Raw genomic sequence first — 14,242 nt, 5'->3', positions numbered from 1 at the left:
TCCGTTCACCGAGGCCGCCGCGGAAAGGCCAAGGGCGGCGCGGCCCCGCGGAGGTGTCCACGCCCGCGGCGCTCCACGAGTGGGCGGGACCTTCCGTCCCCCGCAGCGCCTATTTCTTTTTTTAAAAACATCCAGGCGGCCCGCAGCTGGCTCGGTGTGGGCCCGGCACCGGGCGCCCGCAGGCCTCTCAGGGGTTTTTCTTTTTTTCTTTTTGCCTGGGGCCACGGGCTTCCCGGGGACCCTCCACTCCCCGCGGGGGGCGGCAGGGGGCGCTGTGTGCAGGGAGCCGAGGGCGCGTCCCCCGACGCTCCGCCTCCGCGAGGCCGGGAGGGGGTGAAAACATTTGGGCCGCTCTGCACCCACGGGGCACCCACGGGGCGCCCACGGGCGCAGCTCTGGCGGCGTGGGCCCGGCGTGCGGGCGCTGCGGAGGGCCACTCTGGAAAAGGGGTCCCGCGCCTTTTAAAAAGCCGCCCCTTTGCGCGGGAAGACCGACGCCAGGCACGGACGGGGTTCGAACCCGTGATCTTCGGTTTACGAGACCGACGCCTTACCACTTGGCCACCGCGCCTGCGTTGGAATGGCGGCTCCGCGAGCCTCTATCCTGGCGTCGCTCCCGTGCGCTCGCCCCGCGGGCACGAGCCCGAGCACGAGCACGAGCACGAGCGCGCCCGGCCGGCGCGGCCCCGCCCCCTCCCTGCGGCCGGCGTGGGGCGGGGCGGACCCTCCCCGCGGACTCCCGCCGGCCCGCGCGCGCGCCCTGGGGGGGTGCGGGGTTCCCCGGGCCCCCGCCTGCGCCTGCGCCTGCGCCGGGGCGGCCGTCCCCGAGTCCGGGGTTCGAGTCCCAGCTCCGCCACGCTTCCTCCGAGACCTCGGGCGGCGCGCCGCCGGGGCCTCAGTTTCCCCTCCGGGGCGAAGCACCCCGGAAGCGCAGGAAGGGAGGGGCAACACATTCTTTTTTATACTTTGCAGCTCTCTGCACTTTGATTTTTTCATGAACCAGTGTATCGCGTCTTAACACAGTGGCTCGCAGCGCGTAATGCAAAATAATCGCCCTACGTGACAGCGTCTTATTTAATAAATACTAGGAATTTGCTTCATTAATATACGATGCATCATATCACCGTGTTGTGAATTGCGTATACTCGAGTATATACGGTAATATGACCCTTAGGCTCGACGGGTTACCTTATTCTCCTTAATAGCTGCGCGCGGTCCTAGTCAGGGGCCGTGTCGCGATTTAATCCATTTCTGGGAGGCAGGCTCTGTGCTGTGGGCAGCTCTCGTGCTGTGCAGAACATTCTGCACCTTTCCCCTCCGCTGCCAGTCATGTTTGTAGGGTATGTGGAGACATAGATCAGGAATGTTCACAGCCCACCATGCAAATGTATATATAGGTGCCTAGGAAACTTAAAGTTCACCAAGTTACTTTAAGTGTCGAGGTTTGGGAAGGTGAGTGGAAAAGGCACCAACATCTACCCTCAAACGCCGCTGGGACAGGAACCCTGAGACCCTGCAATCAAGGCCTATGAGATCTTCCTGCAAACCTCACCGCAGCTCCTGAGTTAACGAAAAAAGAAGAGAAAGAAAGAAGGGGAGAGAGAGAGAGAGAGAGAAAGAGAAAGAGAAAGAGAAAAGAAAAAAAAAAGAAAAAAGAAAGAAACAAGAAAGAAAAAAATTGAACATTTTCAGAATTAAAACATGCATTGCCGAGCAGTGTTTCCAACTAGCTGATGATAAAGCTGGTTCCATTGCCACCCCCAACCCCCTCTTTCTGGGTGTTCCCTGAAGTGTTGGGGGGATTGTGCAGAAGTGGCTGCAGCTTTCAAGAATGAAGACAAATTAGCAAAGGAGAGAAATCCACCTGGGAGCCGAGCCCAGCACTAACCGGCAGGTGGAATGGGAGTCAGAGTCTCACAGGTGCTTTTTGTCAGCTTTGTCTTCTGAGGGAAGGGAGGGGAGGGAGTGCACCCAGAGAGGGGCCCCTGTCCCTTGTTGGGGAGGTGCCCCTGCTAAGGGCCCGGGGTCTGAGGGGCCCTGCGAGCCCTACAGTAGAGCACCCAGGTACTGGCTGGTTGGATCCTGCTTAGCTCGCAGGCTGAAGAAGCCCCGAGAGCCCACAGATCTTGGCTGGGTGGCAGGAGGATCCCGTGGCCTGGCCGGCGTCTCAGAAGGGTGACTGCACAACGATGTAGGTCCTTAAAGAATATTGTGGAAGGAATTAACATTCAGGGTTCCTTCCAGGGCAGTCCTCCTTGCGGTTCTGGGGGGCCTCCTTGGCCAGTGTCCTCCAACCACGCTTCCAGGCCTGTCCTGGCACTGAACTTCCCCGCACCCCGTCTTGGGTCCAGCGCAAACTTGGAGTTCCTTGGTGACGGAGATGTTCCTTCTTCACCCTTCAGGACGAACTGAGGTCCAAGGATCGTCTGCTGCGCCCTAACCGCGGCCCGGGGGGCAGGTGTCTCCTGAAGGCGCACAGGTAAGTGTCCCCAGATCCCAGGCCTCCCCAGGTGCCCAGGGGAGAGACCAGGGTCTGCGGGGTGGTGGCAAGCCAGGTGAGAGGATGAGGCCCTTCTGATCTTTCTGTTCTGTCCATCTGTCTGTCCTGTATAATCAAGTCACCTGGATCTGAATGATTCCCGAGCATCTACATTTCAAGTTGAAATGCACTTTTTTTTTTTTTTTTTTTGCATTTGAGAAAAAGTATGTAGCCTTGCATCTTTTCTGGTACTGTTTTGTTTCTCCGAGCCTGTCCCCCAGACTGAGGGTGCTTGAAGACATGGAGTTGTCTCTGGAAACTTCTCCCCTCCCAGGCACGACCCTTGCTACAGCCAGCATCTGGGCCCCGGCTGGCTGTCCTTGCTCATGCCCGCTGTACCCGATTTAGGGGCACCTTGGGACCACCACCCACACGATCCCAGGGGACTCTCGGTGGGGACCCGGCAGCCCCTTTCACTGGGCGCTCCCCCCAGCATCCCGGAAAGACGCCGACCCCCTGGGGTGGCCTCAGGAGGGGCTGCAGCCGCCTTTCTCTGTTCCCAGTCTTGCTGCTGCAGGTGGGGGCCCTCCCTTTAAGAACCCCTGCTCTCAAGTATCTTGGAGAAATTCATTTGCATGAGGAAGCTGGGGGGGGAAACCCCTTATGCTTAGATATTTAGGTCACCTGAGTTAGCAACAGCAGGTTTTTCCAAATAACCTAAATCAGAGCTCCCTTGGCCACTGGAGTATCGGGCATCGTAGGGACCGCGCAGGTGGGTTAGAGCCCAGGGCTAGGGCTAGCCTGCCTCCCTTACCTTCCCTGAGAAAGGCAATGTTTCAGAGTAAGCTGAGCCCCTCAAAGGCTGGAGGGGGGCCAGCCGTGAACTGAGCAGGTGTAGGATCCCCAGAGCAAGGGGTCTGGGGCCACTCAGCATCCCCGCCAGAAGTATTTGCGGTCCAGCTACTTCACCTGTGGCCCATCCTGGCTTTTGGATTTCAGCTCTTCTGGCGGGTGTGTGTTGTCTGTCCTTTTAAATTGCATTTTCTTGATGACTAACGACCACAGGAAGCACCTTTTCCTGTGCCTGTTAGCCACTTGTTACATCTTTTGTGAAGTGGCTGCTCGAAACTTCCACCCCTTTTTGTTTTTTGTTTTTTTAAAAAGATTTATTTATTTATTTATGACAGACAGAGAAAGAAAGAGAGGCAGAGACACAGGAGGAGGGAGAAGCAGGCTCCATGCTGGAAACCCGACATGGGACCCGATCCCAGGACTCCAGGATCACACCCTGGGCCAAAGGCAGGTGCTAAACCGCTGAGCCACCCAGGGATCCCCTTCCACCCCTTTTTGTAGCTTGTCTTTCTGTTACTGAATCACCAGAGTTGGTTGCATGATCCATTCTTTGATCAGATGCGTAGACTGTGAATATTTCCACCTGGTCCCAGGCTTGCCTTTTCATGTTCTTAAAGGCACTTTTCAAAGTGCAGGAGCTTTTCATTTCGATGAAGTCCAGTTGATCGATTTTTTTTTTAATCATTATTCATGCTTGTTGTGTCCCGTCTAAGAAACCTTTGTCAATCTAGGTCACAAAGGTTTTCTTCTAGAATTTTTATCATTTTACCTTTTACATTTTGGCCTGTGGTCCGTTTTGAGTGGATTTTTGTGTACGGTGTGAGGAAGGGCTTGATGTTCATGGTTTTCCCAACTGGGTGTTGACCTGTTCCGGCACCATTTGTTGAGATGAGTGTCCTCTCCCTGTGGAATTGCTGTGATAACTGTGGGGAGAAAAAAATCAGTTTTCTGTGTATTTGTGGTCTGTGTCTGGAGTTTGTGTTGTTTCATTCATCTGTGTGCTTATCTTTATGCCAGTTACCGCACAGTCTTGATTATTGTGTTTTATGGTGAGTACTGAAATCAAGTATTGCAAATCCTCCGACTGTGTTCTTCTTTGACAAAATTGTTTTGAACATTCTAGCCCTTTGCGTTCCCCCCTGTAATCTTTAGAATCTGCTCATCAGTTTCTACAAATGCCTGCCAGGATTTTGATTGGGAGTGTGTTGCATCTGTAGATGAATTTGGAGGAAATAGAATATTTCATTTCCCAATTTTGCTGCTGGTGCCTATGGGTCTCGGATTCTAAATTCGTTTCTTTTGCATTTTGTTATATGAGCATCCTGTGATTTTCAGTGATGGAGTAGCTGAGGTACTTGTGGTAATCGTGCTAGGCTCCTTTAGGCACCCCATCCATGCATAGGCATTGTGGGGGCCCCTGCAGAACACAGCTAGGTGAAGCAGGATGGGTTGCCAGGGTAATCTCCGAAACAAAATTAAGAAGGAACAGTAGTCTCTTGGCTCAGAAAAAGAGGGAAATCATTGTTTCAACACACTTCCACAAATAATGCCAACTGTACATGAAATGTTACAAAGATGTAAATTTTTCTGCAGAAAAACTCCAGCTGTACAAAATGCCCTGGTATCACCTCATCAAATCAATCTTAAAACCTCTAACCTTGGAAAAACATATTCCAGTAGATTCGTTCCGGAGCTAGAATAAGATTGAGTTGGCAGCTGTGAATAATAAAAAGTATCATTCTTTTGCTTTTCCCTTTGCTTTTTCAGATAAGCTCTAAAAAGGTCAACTAGATTATGTGCGGTACAAACATTAGCATGCAGCGTTGACAGTGGTTTTATGTATATGTAAAAAAAAGGGGGGGGGCAGTAGACAGTAATGGAGAATTAAATTTCTCTGATTATTTGTTCTCTAGAGAGCAAAGGACCCTACACTCCCAGGTCTTACTTCCCTTCCTCCCCCTCTTCCTATTAGGAGTTTATTTTGGATCTCTCTGTATCATTTTTTTTTTTTTTGCTTTTGCATTGATACGTATTTATACACAGGAAATACAGTGTTCAGGGCAGGATTTGTCTTCCCTCAAATGGTATCCTTTGTAAGTGTGTTATGTAACATGTCTTTTTAAAAACTCTACAAAGCACCAGATGTCCAGCTGTATCCTGCCCTGTGGGTCTAGCTCATTTCTTTTAACTGCTATGCTCTAGTCTGCTGGGTAACTATAGCAGTTTTATTAATTCCCCCAATTGCTGACCACCTAGGTTTTTTGTTTTTCTTCATTACAAATGGAGCGGCCCTTGTATCTTTGCTTGCACCTCCCTGTGTGTACATGTGGAGGGTTCTTTTTTTTTTAATATTTATTTATTCGAAGGGCGGGGGCAGAGACACAGGCAGGGGGAGAAGCAGGTCCATGCAAGGAGCCCAACGTGGGACTGGATCCTGGGTCTCCCTGGGCTAAAGGTGGTGCTAAACCACTGAGCCACCCGGGCTGCCCCATGTGGAGGGTTCTTTAGCAGAAACATCAGAGTCATTGCTTTCTTAAGGTAACTTTATGTCGCATTTTAGCAAGGCTTAAGCAAATATACACTTAACTGGTGAGTAAGCCAGCCGTCCATGCCACTCCTGGGCTACAGGAGTGATGCTGACTGCTCAAGTCTCTCATTTTTAAAATCTGTATGGAGTTGGCTGTGAGGAAGCCTAGACAATTGGCCACACACTATGTGCCAGCATGGCTGAGGTCTTCCCAGCTGGTTGAAATATGCATTATGGGTATGTTGGTGTCTGAATGAATAGTTATTTTTGGTTCTTTTCAGTAGTATGAGCTTGTAAGAGACCCTTTGTGAATCTCCCAAATGGGTTCCTTTTTAAATAATTGCCACTTTATATATATAAATATATGTATACATATAATATATAAATATATATAATACATATATATATGTATTTTTTAATTGCCACTTTCTATAAAGTAATACCAGGATCTCCTATGAGTGATACACGGCATGTGTTTCTCAATACAGCCAAGAATGTATTTTCCCTTTGGCTTATTCTTATGATATTTCAAAAATTCAAATCTTTACTCATATTAACCAGGGAGTCATTTTGATAGGTAAGTAGATAGAGACCTTTTTCTAGGTCTTGTATTTTAAGATCATAAATGACATAAATTGACATAATTACATATATTGTAATTTATTGACATAAATTCCATAAATGACACCTGATCTTCTGGGTTGTAATTTTTTTTTTAAACCAAGGCAAAATTTTGGTGAATTTATGTTTGTAATTGGGCCGTCTTCCATAAACACCCCTTTTCCCTTGAATGTAGGAGCTGAAGCAGCATGCACGTGGTTAAAGATGACATATATGTTATGAAGTTGAAAGTGACTACTTAAAAATGTCCTCTCCTGTCATCAGACACCAATTATCATGTCCCCAGCTTTTGGCGTGGGAGGTGATTATTCCCAGGGCTGTTCCTGGCAACTGGAACAGACAAACGAGTGGAAGGAAATGAGAACCAACGTGAAGATGAATTGGACTTACAGGGCAGAACACACCTTTTGTATTTTCCCCCTGGTGGCTTTACTTTAGTGCTGTAAAAACCTAACTATATATGTAAAACTCGGGTGTGAAAATAAATGCCCAACAGGAAACATGATTTTTTTTCCTTTTTCCATTATTTTATTTTATTTCCTATTTTCCCTTATTCCATTATGGAATGTGTGAATTTCTGTTTGGGAGACATGAATAGGATTTTATGGGAATATTTTGCTGTTGTTCTTTCTCAACATTCATTTTTTAAAAAGATTTTACTTATTTATGACAGCCCAAGTGAGGAGGAAGGTCAGAGGGAGGGAGAGAAATAGACTCCCCACCAAGCAGAGAGCCCAACGTGGGGCTCAATCCAAGGACCCTGAGATCCACGGGTGGACACCTAACCTACTGAGCCACCCAGGCGCCCCTGTCTCGCTGTTCTTAAAAAGCTGTCCCTGGGTTTCCTTGTGGTGCGTTGAGTCCGTAGCTGCTTGTTGGGCACCAGCTACCTGTGCTGGAAGTGTGCATGGTTGCTCTGGTGCTTACCTCTGTGCTTTGCTGATTGTCATGGCATAGTAGTGAGTGCTGTGCAGTCCTCCGCTCTCTCTAAAAATAGTACAAGGGCAAATATTTAGAGAAAGTACCAACATGACATTCCGACCTCAGCTTATCTCAAATAAAAGCCACACATTCCATTCAGGTAAAAACACCTGTAGAAACCCAGCATGGCTCAGCAGTTGAGCGTCTATCTTCAGCTCAGGGCGTGATCCTGGGATCCTGGGATCAAGTCCCGCATCAGGCTCCCTGGAGGAGCCTGCTTCTCCCTCTGCCTGTGTCCCTGCCTCTCTCTGTGTGTCTCTCATGAATAAAAAAATAAATAAAATTAACAACAACAACAACAACAACCCAGGATGGGTTCTTCCTGTTGAGTTGGGCTGTTGGGTTTTTGGTTGTTTCTTCCTGTCCCTTTAGTATCTTTCTGTCCCACCCTTTAACAACTATTATTCTGCTCTCTCTGTTAGTTTGCATAGCCTGGAATTTTATATAAATGGAATCAAGTGGAATGTATTCTTTTTTATTCTTTCACTCAGCACACTTATTTCAAGATTCATCCGTGCGCTACATTATTTCATACCGAGAATTCACTCCTTGGGATTGCTGAGTGGTATGGATCTTTTAAGCCATTTCCAGGTTAGAGCAATTACGAATTGAGCTACGATGAACATTGGTTCGTGTGCAGACCTTTGACAGGATATTGACAGGCTTTTGTGGTCTAGACACACAGGAGTGAAATGCCTGGATCATATGTTCATCTTCTTAAGACACTGGCAAACGTTTCCCAAAGTGGTTGTGCCTTTCACATTCCCACCAACGCTTGGTACAGTCTTTTTAATTTAGCCATTGTCGCAGGTGTGCGGTGAAATCTCACTGTGGTCTTAATTAACATTTCTCTAGTGACTAATGATGTTGAGCATTTCTCCACGTGTTTATTTACTAGTCATCTGTTGTCTTTGGAGAGAAGTGTCTGTTCAAATCCTCTGATGCATTTTTAAATTAGGTTGTTTTCTTATTATTGAATTTGGCAAGTTCTTGATATATTCTGGATACAAGAATTTCATTAGATATTTGATTTTCAAATATTCTCTCCCAGTCTCTAGCTCTTTTCATTCTCTTAACAGTGTCCTTTTAAGAACCGAAGTTTTAACTTTTGATAAAATCCAATTTATCTGTTCCTTCGCTCATCATGCCTATATCTTATATATATGTATATATATGTATATATATATATATGATCTTTGCCTAACTCAAAGTCAGATATATAATATATATAATTATATATATAAGATCTTTCAAGAGCTGAAGTTTTAACTTTTTTTTTTTTTTTTGCAAACACATGAGGGTTTATTCACAAGTTCGAGCTTGGGCCCAAGTGTACCCAACACAGCGGAGCAGGGACTTGGACGAAGTTTTAACTTTTGAATAAATCCAATTTATCTGTTCCTTTGCACATCACGCCTATATATGTGAGATCTTTGCCAACTCAAAGTCACAAAGGTTTTCCACCTATCTCTTCCTCTCCAAGGTTTTATAATTTTGAATGTTTTTGCAGGTAATAGAACCATAGGTTAACAACTTTTTCTTTCAGTATTTCAAAGTTGGTGCTCCACTACCTTCCAACTTATATCATCTACAAGAAGTCTGCCATAATCCACATATTTGCTCCATTATAGGTGTCTTTTTTCCCCTGGCTGCTTAAAAAATGTTTAATGGTGGTAAAACACACATAGCATATATTTTACCATCCTAGGTGTATAGTTTAGTGGCACTAAATACATTCATATTGTGTAACCATCATCACTGTCTATCTCCAGAACTGTTTTCATCTTGGAAAACTATAACTTTGTACCCATTAAACAATAAGTCTCCATTGTCCCCTATGATAACCTCTGGCAACTACCATTCTTCTGCCTTTGAATTTTTAAGGCTGAATAATATTTCATTGCATGTATATACCACATTTTGTTTATCCATTTGTTCATCAGTGGAAACTTGAGTTTCTTCCACCTTTTGGCTATCGTGAATAGTTCTCTATGAAAAAGCATGTACAAATATCTCTTCAAAACTCTGCTCTCAATTGTCCTGAGTATGTATCCAGAGTAGAATTGCTGGATCTATTAAATTTTTTGAAGCGATAGTTCTGTTGTTTTCCATAGTGGCCACACCATTTTACATTCCCACTAACAATGCACAAGGGTTCCAATCTCTCCCAATCTGTACCAATATCTGTTATTTTCTTTCTTTCTTTCTTTCTTTTTTTTAGTAGTTATCCTAATGAGTGTGAGATGGTATCTCATGGGATTTTGATTTGCATTTCCCTAATGACTGTTAATGTTGAACATCTTCTCATGTGCTTATTACCATTATATACTTTATTTGGAGAGATGTCCATTCATGTTGTTTGCCCATCTGAGAATTGGTGGAGTTTTTTTTTTTTGGTTGTTGATGAATTATAGGAATTATTGATATATTCTCTCAATGTTTGTTTTCTATATTTCAGACCTGTGATGTGTGCATATGTTTATAGTCATTATATATTTGGTGAATGAACCCTTTTATTATGTTGTGTCCTTCTTTATCACTTGTAACAGTTTTTATTTAAAGTCTATTTTGTCTAATAATAGTGTAGCTATTCTTGTTGTCTTTGGGTTACTATTTGCACGGAATGACCTTTTCCATGCTTTCACTTTTTTTTAAGATTTTATTTATTTATTTGACAGAGAGTGAGAGAGCACAAGCAGGGAGAGCGGCAGAGGGAGGAGAAGCAGGCTCCCCATAAAACAGGGGGCCCTATGTGGGGTTTGATTTCAGGACCCTGGGATCATGACCTGAGCCAAAGGCAGATGCTTAACGGACTGAGCCACTGAGGCACCCTATGCTTTCAATCTATGCATATTCTTAGGTCTAAAGTGAGTCTGTCATAGATAGCATATAATTGGATCAGTCCTGTTTTTTAATCTGTTATGCTAATATATTTATTTATTTTTAAAAGAGTTTATTAATTTATTCATGAGAGACACAGAGAGGCAAAGACATAGGCAGAGTTGGAGAAGCAGGCTCCTGGGGAGCTGGATGGAGGGACTCAACCCCAGAACCCTGGGATCACGACCTTACCCAAAGGCAGATGCTCAACCACTGAGCCACTCAGGTGCCCCTATGCCAATATGTATTTAAATTTAAATTGATAACTATTTCACTTACATATAAAAATCCTACTCCTTTAAACCTCACTTCCCCCTCTTATGTTATTGATGTCACAAATTACATCATTATATGTTGTGAACCCACTAATATAGATGTAGAATTACTTTTATGTATTTGTCTTTTGTATCCTATGCAAGAGTAAAAAATGGAGTTGAGAACCAAAATGACAACATTACAGGTTTTCATTTATCCATATATATATATATATGGATAAATGAAAAAAACTATATCCATATCTTCACCAGAGAACTTTATATTTCATATGACGTTGAGTTACTATGTTTTTCCATTTCCACTTGAAGGAATTTTTATTGAGGTATTGTTGACAAATAGAAATCATATATATTTTAGGTATACATTGTGATGATTTGATATACGTATGCATCGTGATATGATTAGCACATTCCAACTAATTAACACATTCATTACCTCACAGAGTTCCCATTTTGCATGTATGTGGTGTGAGGACACCTAAGTTGGACTCTGTTAGCAAATTTCAGGTATATAATAATGTCATCAGGTTGTACACAACATCCCCAAATTTACTCATCTTATAACTGACCAACATCTATTTCTTCCACCTCCCACCCCCTGGCAACCATGATTTTTCTCGCTTCTGTTAATTATGACTTTTTTTAGATTCTACATATAAATGAGATGATGCAGGATTTGTCTTTCTGTATCTGGCTTATTTCACTTAGCTTAACGTCCTCCAGTTCATCCATGTTTCTGCAAATGGCAAGATTTCCTTCTTTTTTTAAGGTTGGGTAATATTCCATTGTGTATACACCCCACATTTTCTTTATCCATTTATCTGTCGATGGACACTTAGGGTGTTTCCTGGTCTCAGCTACTGTGAATAATAACGCAGTGGACACTGTAGTGCACATATATTTCTGAGGTAGTGGTTTTATTTCCTTTGGATATATCCCAAGAGTGAGACTGCTGATCTATTAGTAGTTCTAATAGATAGTTTTATTTTTAGTTTTTTGAGAAAACTTCATGCCGTTTTCCATAGTGGCTGTACCAATTCACATTCCCATTGCATAAAGGTTCTGATTTCTCCAAATCCTTGCCAATCATTGTTACCTTTTGACTCTCTGATAATAGTACTTCCAACAGGCAGGGGGTGATATCTCATTATGGTTTTGATTTGCATTTCCCCGATCGTTAGTGACATGGAGAGCACTTTTTCACAAAAAAATTTATTCACACAAAAACTTGCTCACAGATATTTACAGCATCTTTCTTCATGGTTGCCAAAGCTTGGAAACAACCAACCAGGAGGTGAATTGATTAATAAATTGTGGTACATCCAGAAAATGTTATGTTATTCTGTGCTAAAAGGAAATGAGTCATTGAGCCATGAGAAGACATGGGGGAACCTTAAATGTGTACTACAAAGTGAAAGAAGCCAGTCTGAAAAGCTTACATATTGTGTAATCCCAATGATACGACATTTTGAAAAAGGCAAACCATGGAGATAGTAAAAAGGAAGAAAAATCAGTGGTTATCAGGGGTTGGGTCTGAGGGAGGGATGAAAAGCCAGAGCACAGGGGATATTTAGGGCAGTGAGATACTCTGTATGAAGCATGATGTTGGACACATGTCAAAATACTTATCTTCAAACCCTTAAGATGGACAACACAGAGTGAGCCCTGATGTAGACTCTGAACTGTGGGTGACGATGTGTCAGTGTAGGTTCATCAATTGTAACAAATGTACACTCCAGTGCAGATGTTGATGGGGCATTGGGTGTAGAGAACTCTCTAGACCTCCCCCTTACTTATATTGTGAGCCTAAAACTGCTCTAGAAGAATAATTTAAAAAAAAAACTATTGAAAAAAAATTTAAAAACCTATTGATCATAAATATAACTGTTTATTTCTGGACTCTCCATCCTGTTCCATGGATCTCTATGTCTGTCCTTATGCCAGTACCACATTTTTGATTACTATAGCTTTGTAGTTTGTTTGTTTGCTTCTTTTTTTGTAGTAAGTTTCAAAGTCCGGAAGTGAGAGTCCTCCAACTTTGGTCTTCCTTTTCATTATTGTTTTGGCTATTCTGGATACCTCGAATTTCCATATGAATTTTAGGATCACCTTGTACATTCTAACAAGTCAACTGGGATTTTGATAGGGAGTATATTTAATCTATGGGTCAATATTTGGAATATTGCCGTTCTGATCCATGAACATGGGATGTTTTTTCATCCACCTAGGTCTTCTTTAATTATTTTCTGCACCAGTTTGTGGTTTTCAGAGTATGTCTTTTGTACTTCTGTTGTTAAATTTACTCCATAAGTATTTTATTCTTTTTGATGGTATTGCAAATGGAATCGTTTTCTTCATTTTTGGCGTGTTATTGCTAGTGTCTAGAAATACAATTGATTTTTTTAGTGGATTCCTTAGGATTCTTTATATACAAGATCATGTCATCTATAAATATAGTTTTACTTCTTCCTTTTCAATCTGGATGACTTTTCTTGTTTTTCTTGCACAATTGTCCTATTTAGTACCTCCAGTACTGCTTCAAATAGAGACGATGAAGGTGGTCATCCTTGTTTTTTTTTTCCTGATCACTGGGGACAAGCATTCGGTCTTTCACAATTAAGTGTGCTATTAGCTGTGGGCTTCATTTATTTATTTTTTTAAAAGATTTTATTTATTTATTTGAGAGATAGCATGAACACGAGCAGGGGGAGAGATAGAGGGAGAGAGAAAGAGAGAAGCAGACTTCCCACTGGGCAGGGAGCCCAACACAGGGCTCAATCCCAGGCCTCTGGGATCATGATCTGGGCTGAAGGCAGACACTTAACTGACTGAATCACCCAGGTGCCTCAGCTGTGGGTTTCATTTAGATGACCTTTATTAGGAGAAAATGCACTTCTAGTCCTAGTTTGTTATGTATTTTTATCATTAGAGGATACTGAATTTTTTCAAATGCTTTTTTCATCCACTGGGATGGTTCTATAGCTTTTGTACCTTATTCTGTTGATGTTGTGCCTTACATTAATCGTTAACTATTTTCAGATGTTAGACCTACTTTGCATTCCCAAGATAAACCCTACTTGGTCTTGGTTATATAATAACTTTTTTTCCCCTCAGGTAAAATTTGTTTTTAATTTATGCTTTTGGCTAAAGAGCAGGCCCAATTTGATAAGGCAAAACACAACTTCAAGTGGCTTATAAATGAGATATTTTTTCCTGTAATGTTTTACTAGTTATAAATTTTAGAGTAGAAACTTAAGCTAGTGGTTGTTAAAAACAGAATGTGGAAATATTTTAATGTCTACTACTTTTTATATGTTGCTGTATTTGGTCCGCTGGTCTTCTGTTCAGGATGTTTGTAGGTATATTCTGAAGCAGTATCAGCCTATTTATTTTGTTTTCTTATGTCTTTATCTGGTGTTGGCATCAGGGTCATGCCTACGAAAAGTTGGGAAGCATTCTCTTATTTTTTCAAAGAGTTTGTGAAAAATTGGTATTAATTCTTCTTTGAAGTTTTGGTAGAGTTCACCAGTGAAGCCATCTTGTGGGTAGTTTTTAAAAATTAATTCATTTTCTGTACTTGTAGGTCTATTCAGATTTCGGATTTCTTCTTGAGTCAGTTTTCAGTGGT

The 14,242-nt window shown here is 43.1% G+C and overlaps 1 non-coding gene across 1 annotated transcript; it reads right to left on the bottom strand.

Annotated features, from left to right (window-relative positions):
- Nucleotides 1-498: 498 nt before the first annotated feature.
- Nucleotides 499-570, bottom strand: TRNAT-CGU (transfer RNA threonine (anticodon CGU)). Its single transcript has one exon. It is a non-coding gene; the product is annotated as a tRNA-Thr (tRNA).
- Between the last annotated feature and the right edge of the window lie 13,672 nt (nucleotides 571-14,242).

Source organism: Nyctereutes procyonoides, unplaced genomic scaffold (genome assembly GCF_905146905.1).
Source record: "Nyctereutes procyonoides isolate TBG_1078 unplaced genomic scaffold, NYPRO_anot_genome, whole genome shotgun sequence".
Classification (NCBI taxonomy): Eukaryota; Metazoa; Chordata; class Mammalia; order Carnivora; family Canidae; genus Nyctereutes; species Nyctereutes procyonoides.
Note: the sequence above shows the minus strand (reverse complement) of the source record. Positions and strands in the feature narration are given on the sequence as shown.